A 7,116-nucleotide genomic window follows, 5' to 3' on the forward strand; every position below is an offset into this window, starting at 1 on the left:
CAGGTTCCTTATCTGTCCGGGTTGCCTGCATGTTGCAGTGATAAGTTGACTCTGCAGATCTAAGAGGCTGAACATGGGTCCTGACAGAAAGTTAGTACTCAATTAGATCAGGACTAGGGAAGCAACCTGGAAAAGGGGAAGGGAAATAGGGCATCCAAGAGGAAGCAGGATCAGGGCATCACCTCAAAGAGGGCCACAAAGTCCTTCAGGTTTGGGAAGGCGTCCAGGTACGTGGGTTCAAACATTCAGTGCTGATCAAGGACATCATAGACAGGAGATTCTGCAAAGTTGATCTTCAGGAAGTGAGGGTCAGTGGGGGTCAGGGAGGTGGGATCCTGAAGCCAGGGGAGGATGGCAGCTCCTCCTCCCCACCTGTTACCTGTTACTTTGTTCCCTGCAAACCATGGCTGCTACCTCAGGAACTCAGAGTAGAGCTTCAGCTGGTCTGGGAGGCCCTTCAAGAACTCTGGCTTTCACTTCTCCCCCGAGATAGAAAACAGTTGTCACAACCCTTAGACAGGGGTGTTCTAGAGAAAGGCTGGCCTCATAGGGTTGTACAGAAGGGTACGCTCCTTTCTATTCTGGGCCTGTGCTAGTACCTAGGTTTCTATGTAATGCGTTCCTGTTGTATTAATCAGAGGCCTGCTTAGTAGCAGAGTTATCTCAGAGGTGACTGGGAGTTAGACGAGAATGTCTGTCCCTGAACCTGTCACCACTGACATCCAAACCAGGACAGCTTTTGGGCTGCTCATAAGTTCTACACCTGAAAATCCAGGGGAACCAGAGAAGCAAGGTAGTTAATGAGAGACACAACTATTCCTGAGGAGTGACACAGAGCAGGGTCAATATTTGAGCAGCATGAGCAAAGCTGAACGGCGTTTGATGCCAGGAGGGATAAAGGTCCTCAGGCTGACCGTGAGCTGCCAATCAGGAAGAGACCCTGATACTTTCTTCTACAGGGGACTAGGCTCTGAGAAAGCTGTTGGGTGAATTTCTGAATATATTAGGCTAATTTTATTTTCTTCCGGTTTGAACCTGTGCACTCAAGGAGCAGGCAGATGGTGTGCAACCAACTAGGCAACATGGCACACCACGGTGATCAAGTGCAAAGCTGGAGAGAATTCTGAGTACATGAATTTATTATCTAGGAACCAAATGCCCAGTCACGGCTGCCACAATGCCAAAGATTTCTCTGCATTGATAGAAAGTGTTTACTAATAAGAATTGGGTGTGTGCGTCAGCTGAATTAGAAAGCTCTGAGAATGAGAACGGGTAAGTTCAGATACTAATAGGACAAGTGTATATTAACACAAGCCTTTAACTCCTGCAAACCCCTGTCTGCCCCACACAGTGAGGACTCACAAAGTCAGGGCTGTAGCAGACCATGGCCAACTGCATGTGGGTGTCCATGACCTGGTTCTCCAAAATGTCCACACGAATCCTCTCCTCTGTCTCTCCACCTGCAGCACACAGCACAGACTCGCTCTCAGCATCCTGCTCCAGCCAGGCCAAGAGGGATATATGGTTCTGTCCCTAATCCTGCAGCCTGCCCCAACCACACAGGTTGTACTTATAGGCAATGGGGTACAGGATGGCATTGCTCTGAGTGATCTTGTGTGATCCATCAATTAAGTAGGGCAGCTGGATGAACAAGCAGAGATGGTCAGATGGGATAATGGGTCCCTCCATCCCTTCCCTGGGTGAGGACAGACATGGGGCCTGGCACTCAGTGTGCCTGCCATGGGAAGCCCTCTATGAGCACAGTGTGCCCTGCATGAGAGAGATGGGACATAGCCCATCACAGAAACACTGTGCAGCCAGCAGGGATGGGAGCAGGTGAGCAGAAACATTTATCTCAACCCCCTCAGCCAGGCCAGGAGATAAGGTGAGTACACTGTGCCCTCTCCAAACCTCCCTTTCCCTGACCTACATTGGGAAAGTCCAGATCCAGCTTGAAGTTATCACTTGGCTGCTGGCTTCATTCACAACAGCAGCCGTGATAGACAAAATAATATGAAAAGTCTCCTCTGTACATCCTTCCCTTCCCCTAGGATCCTCCCAAAATGTCAAGGCAAGCCCTCCTGAGGTACAGGAATCTGTGATCTGACTCATTCAATCTTACATCCCACGGTTTTACAGGAGAGTATTCGTTCAAAGGCTAGGTAACCGACTAGGGTACACACAAAACACAGGCAAGTGCTAAACAAACCCTATACAACCACGGGTGGGAAGGGAGCCAGTGCTCTGTTCCCAGGGTTATTTATCGAAAAACAAAGCTGCACCCTCAAGGATGTTTCTGGAAGGGATAAGCTCTGGGCTCATCTGAAGGAGATCCACAGAGCTAAGAAACAGAGATCTGGGTAGAAGCTTTGGGCACCAGTGGACAGATGTTAGGGAGGAGTGTGACCAGAAGAATGTCATTACTGTCCCCCGTGGCATATCTCTTCTCTTCATAGGTTGTGTCTGTGTATTCCAGGAACAGGGAGATGGCGTGATCCAGCTTCAAGAGGTAGAGGGTAACAAAAGTCACAGTGAGATCATAATTGCATGACTTCACCTCTTCTAGGGAAGCCTCCATCTCTACACCTAATAAGAGAACAGGAACAGGCCGAGGCCTCCTGACAGGAACAGACAGGAGACTCTAGAAAATGCTGAAGAGGATCTACCTCCTAGAACCAGGCCTAACTCTTCAATGTGTGCCAACCTGGGACTCTTCCCACTTAGCAGCCCAACCTTCTACTCACTCCATGGATATCCCAATACCCCAGAGTCTTGGGCATGTTTTCTGTCCTCTCCTTGGAGACTGAGCAGACAGGCTTCAGTCTGGGTGATTTCACTTTCAGGTACCAGTGCACAGGGGGCAGTGTCTGTCTGCATGCAGTTCCTGAGCCCTCCCTACCCGACTCCCAAATGGTCCAACCGTCATGGCCTAAAGCCCAACATATCCGACAATGGTGAGATCCAGTCCAAACTCTACAGTCTCCTGGGACAGGTCTGAGTATTCAGATACCAAAGACAGTGATTGGCAGGCCTGCTCTAGTGGCTCTCTGCCTACAGCCCCTCCCCCTGCTGGGTCCTCAGGAAGTTGGCAGTGTCCCCTGGAGACTGGCCAGATAGGCAGAGAATGAGGTTCTCCTTCTTTTCATTGCTGGGCTCAATTTTCACAACTAGACTGTGAGAATCTGTCATCCAAGGAGGCTCACCCTTCAATATAAGGACCAAAAAGGTATGGCCCCCTAACCTGAGAGTTTAATCCAGCATGCATCACTGCTTCTGGGACTCTTCGAGTCTGAAAGCTATCAAAACTTCATTGTCTGCCCAGCCTAGGGTTACAGGAATATGAAGTGACATGGGAATGACCCCAGGACAGTGACAAACAGCAGAGCAAGCGGTCTCTGTGTTTCCTTTAGACTCATCCCTTTCATCATCAAACCAATGAGCACATAAATTAGTCAGCATTTTGTCCATGTTTGTGAGCTCAGTCCAAGAACCAGGCACAGAGGGCATAAGGACTTCAGGGTTTTCCAGCACCACTGAGAGCAATTAGTCTGTGATAGGAACCTCACACTCACCAGCACAGTGGAAGGACGCACAGAGCTTACCGCCAGAGTTTGCTAGGGTGGTAAAGCATGTGCTCAAGGACACAGATACCTCTTCTGCTTCCAAGGGCTACAGAATCCTGTTTAGAAGACACATGGAGTATCTACATAGGATCTAGAGAGCACAAGGCCAAACTCCTGTCCAGTTCCCTGGTGTTAGCCATATATGGCCCAGGCTCCTGATCCATGCATGTCTAGGAACAAAAAAGAAAAAAGGGCTTCCAATGCTCTTCATGCCATTGTGGTACCCGGGACTGGAGGTTAAAACTCAAATACAATACCTACCAATGTTATTCAAGAGTCAAATTTCCGTTGTTCAGGTTTTTAGTGTTTGTCTTACTGACTGTTCTATTGCTGAGAAGAGATCCTGTGACCATGGCAACTCTTATAACAGATTGAATTGGGACTTCTTACAGTTTCAGAGGTTTAATCTATTACCCTCATGGCAGGGAGCATGGCAGCACACAGGCAGACAGGGTAGCTGAGAGTCCTATACCTGGATTGGAAGGCAGCAGGAAGAAAGTATCACTGCGGCTGGCTTAGGCTCTTGAATCTTCAAGTTGACCCCCACTAACACATCCTCCAACAAAGCCATACTGAATCCTTTCAAATAGGATCACTCCCTGGTGACTAAGCGTTCAATTCCGTGAGCCTATGGGGGCCAAACTTATTTGAATCTCCATAGTGTGAATTTTAAAACAAACTCAGGTGTAGGGGGTGGCTCCGACACTAAGGTCCTGTTCCCCAATTGGTTCATGATCTGTCAGTAAAGAAAGCCGGGGGCCAATTGCTAGGCAGAAGGAACAGACAGGATTTCCGGGTCCCTAGAGGAGAGAGAAAGGAAGGGGAGGAAGAGTTTCTTGCTATGCTTTGGAGGGAGAAGCCACAGCTGTGTAAGATCTCAGGGGGAACTGGGGCCTGTGGCCATTACTGCAAGTGGGTGGTCAGGGATGTTTGGCAGGACCTAGTTGGGACTACCCACTGAAGATTAGGGAAGTGGGAGAAGCAGAGATAAAAATATTAATAAGGGCATGCTTTTCCAGGCGGGAGATGGTAGCACCCAGCAATTGTGCAAGAAGGCAAGTGGAAAAGGAACAAACTGTGTGTGTGCCTTCTGTCTGAGGATTCAAGGGAAGCCTGGTCACTTCCTGGAGCTAAAGGTGAGAAGAGTGTAAAACTGTACTCAGGAGACTGGGAAATGCTCTGTTGGTAACAACTTGCCAGGTGTTTTAGTTAGGGTTGCTCTAGCTGTGATAATATACAATGACCAAAAGCAACTTGAGGAAGAAGGTTTTTTTTTCAGCTCTCAGGTCACACTTTGTCACTGAAGGAAGTCAGGGCAGGAACTGCAAGCAGGAACCTGAAGGCAGGAACTGAAGCAGAGGCCATACACAGAGAAACACTGCTTATTGTCTTCTTTGTAATGGCTTTCTCAGTCTGCTTTCTTACACCACTCAGTACCATCTGCCCAGGGGTGGGTGACACCCCTCCTCCCCAGTGAACTGGGTCCTCCCACAGCAATCATGAAATGCCTTACAAACTTGTCTGATGGAGGCATTTTCTTAGTTGGATTCTTCTTCCCAAATAACTCTTACTTGTGCTAAGTTGACAAAAACCTAACCAGCACATAAAACATGAGTTCAGTTCCCCAGAACCTACATAAAAAATAAGATATGGTGGGATGCACCTGTAATTCTAGTGCTGGGGAGGTGGAGACAGGAGGCCTCCTGGATTGTCAGTCTAGCTGAATCAGTGAACTACAAATTCAGTGACAGACCATGTCTTAAAATTAAGGTGGAGAGTAATTGAAGAAGACACCAGATTTCAACCCCTGGTCTTCACACACATGCCAATACATGTGTGCACACACACACACAAGACTCAGTGAAGGAATAATTGTGTGATTCTATAATCACAACCCTTGGGAGGCAGAAGCAGAGGGCCAGGAGTTCACTGTCATTCTTTGCTACATATCAATTTGAGGCCAGCCTGAATTCTTGATGGGAAAATGGCGAATGAGCCATATTTTTTCAGTTAGTGTCCAAGGAAGCAAGTAGGCACAGCAGTGGAGGTTTGGAACAGCCACAGAAGAGGGGAGATGCCTTCAGAGAATGAAGGTCAGGGGAAATGAGTAGAGATGTGACTTCTGAGAAATAAGTAGGAAGGGAGAAAGGAAAGTTTTACCTCTCAAGCTAGAGTTCAGAAGAGCAGCAGCCCTAGTCCCTCTGTAAGCAGCTGCATCCGGGGAGGGCCTCTGGGGTATGTAAGTGTATTATCTCATTTGTGGGATAATTATTCCTCCCATCTCTTAACATGTCTTCAGGGGAACCAGCTTTCTTGAAGAAGAGGTCTCCTAGCCAGGGCATTGACAAGTCCAGCTGGATAACTCTTAAGAGAGGAGACACTAGTATGCATGTGTAATCTTATGTTTTGGACAGTTTAGAAAGTCATACTTTTCCTTATTGGGTCTTAGCCAAACCCTGATACCTTCATCTCGTTTGCCGTTTGAATTTTAAGGAGGAGCAATCTCAGCGTTACCCTTTCTTAAAGAAAAAGGGAAAGCAGGAGACTGATTATGACAATTCAGTTTGTCTTCAAATGGCTTCTCAGTCTGCTAAGGCCAGTCTAGCTGCCGGACACCAAGGGCACTGTCCATTGGACCAGTGTTCTAGCTTAAAGGCAAAGAACCTTCTTTGAAGGTTCAAAACCAAAAGGTGGGAAGCAAGTAAACTGGCCCATGGTTGACTTTTCATGTCTAAGGAATGTAACTGGCATCAGGGGCAGTGAACCTGGGGGGTAGGGACCCCTTCCAGAGGAGGGAAAGGTCTGGGCCAGAAGAAAGGGGTGGAGACTTAAAACTGAAGTGGGTTTACAAGTCAAAGGACAAGGCTGTCACCCTGCAGCCCTTGGGCAGGACTTCAGATTATGACCCCAGTGCTCAGTAAATGTTTGACATCATGAAGGTAAAGTAGTATGGGGGGACAGGGGACAGGCAGAGACCATGTGAACACTCAAGTCAGAGAAGGTCTATGCTCTGCAGGTCTCTAAAAGAACGGGAACTCAGACCAAGCAGTGGTGGCGCACGCCTTTAATCTCAGCACTTGGGAGGCAGAGGCAAGTGGATTTCTGAGTTTGAGGCCAACCTGGTCTACAGAGTGAGTTCCAGGACAGCCAGGGCTATACAGAGAAACCCCTGTCTCAAAAAAAACAAAAAACAAAAAACAAAAAACAAAACAAACAAACAAAAAAAACAAAAAACAGAAGCTCAGACACTGTCACAGGGGTTGGCAGAATACACCACCTGTGGCAAATGCCACTCTGGCTTTTGGATATGACTATCCTGCCAGTCTCAGGTTTCTGGTCTGTGTCCAAACTCAGAAAGTAACTTGAAACTTAAAAGAGAACTTCAACGTAAGATTGCCAGAAGCATGATGGCAGTAACACTTGCTCACACACATGGACACATAAACACATTCACGCATGCTTGGATGTACACAAAAGCACACACACACACACA

At 47.8% G+C, this 7,116-nt stretch overlaps 1 long non-coding RNA gene and 1 pseudogene across 2 annotated transcripts in view; one reads left to right on the plus strand and one right to left on the minus strand.

Annotated features, from left to right (window-relative positions):
* LOC116093610 overlaps positions 1-2,780 on the minus strand; it is a 4,087-nt pseudogene extending 1,307 nt beyond the window's left edge.
* LOC116093614 overlaps positions 2,333-7,116 on the plus strand; it is a 16,433-nt gene continuing 11,649 nt past the window's right edge. For both annotated transcript variants that reach the window (XR_004119766.1, XR_004119765.1), the window contains exons 1-2: positions 2,333-2,954; positions 4,643-4,759. This is a non-coding gene — a long non-coding RNA (uncharacterized LOC116093614). The remainder of the gene's footprint in view (positions 2,955-4,642; positions 4,760-7,116) is intronic.

This window comes from Mastomys coucha, unplaced genomic scaffold (assembly GCF_008632895.1).
Source record: "Mastomys coucha isolate ucsf_1 unplaced genomic scaffold, UCSF_Mcou_1 pScaffold16, whole genome shotgun sequence".
NCBI lineage: Eukaryota > Metazoa > Chordata > Mammalia > Rodentia > Muridae > Mastomys > Mastomys coucha.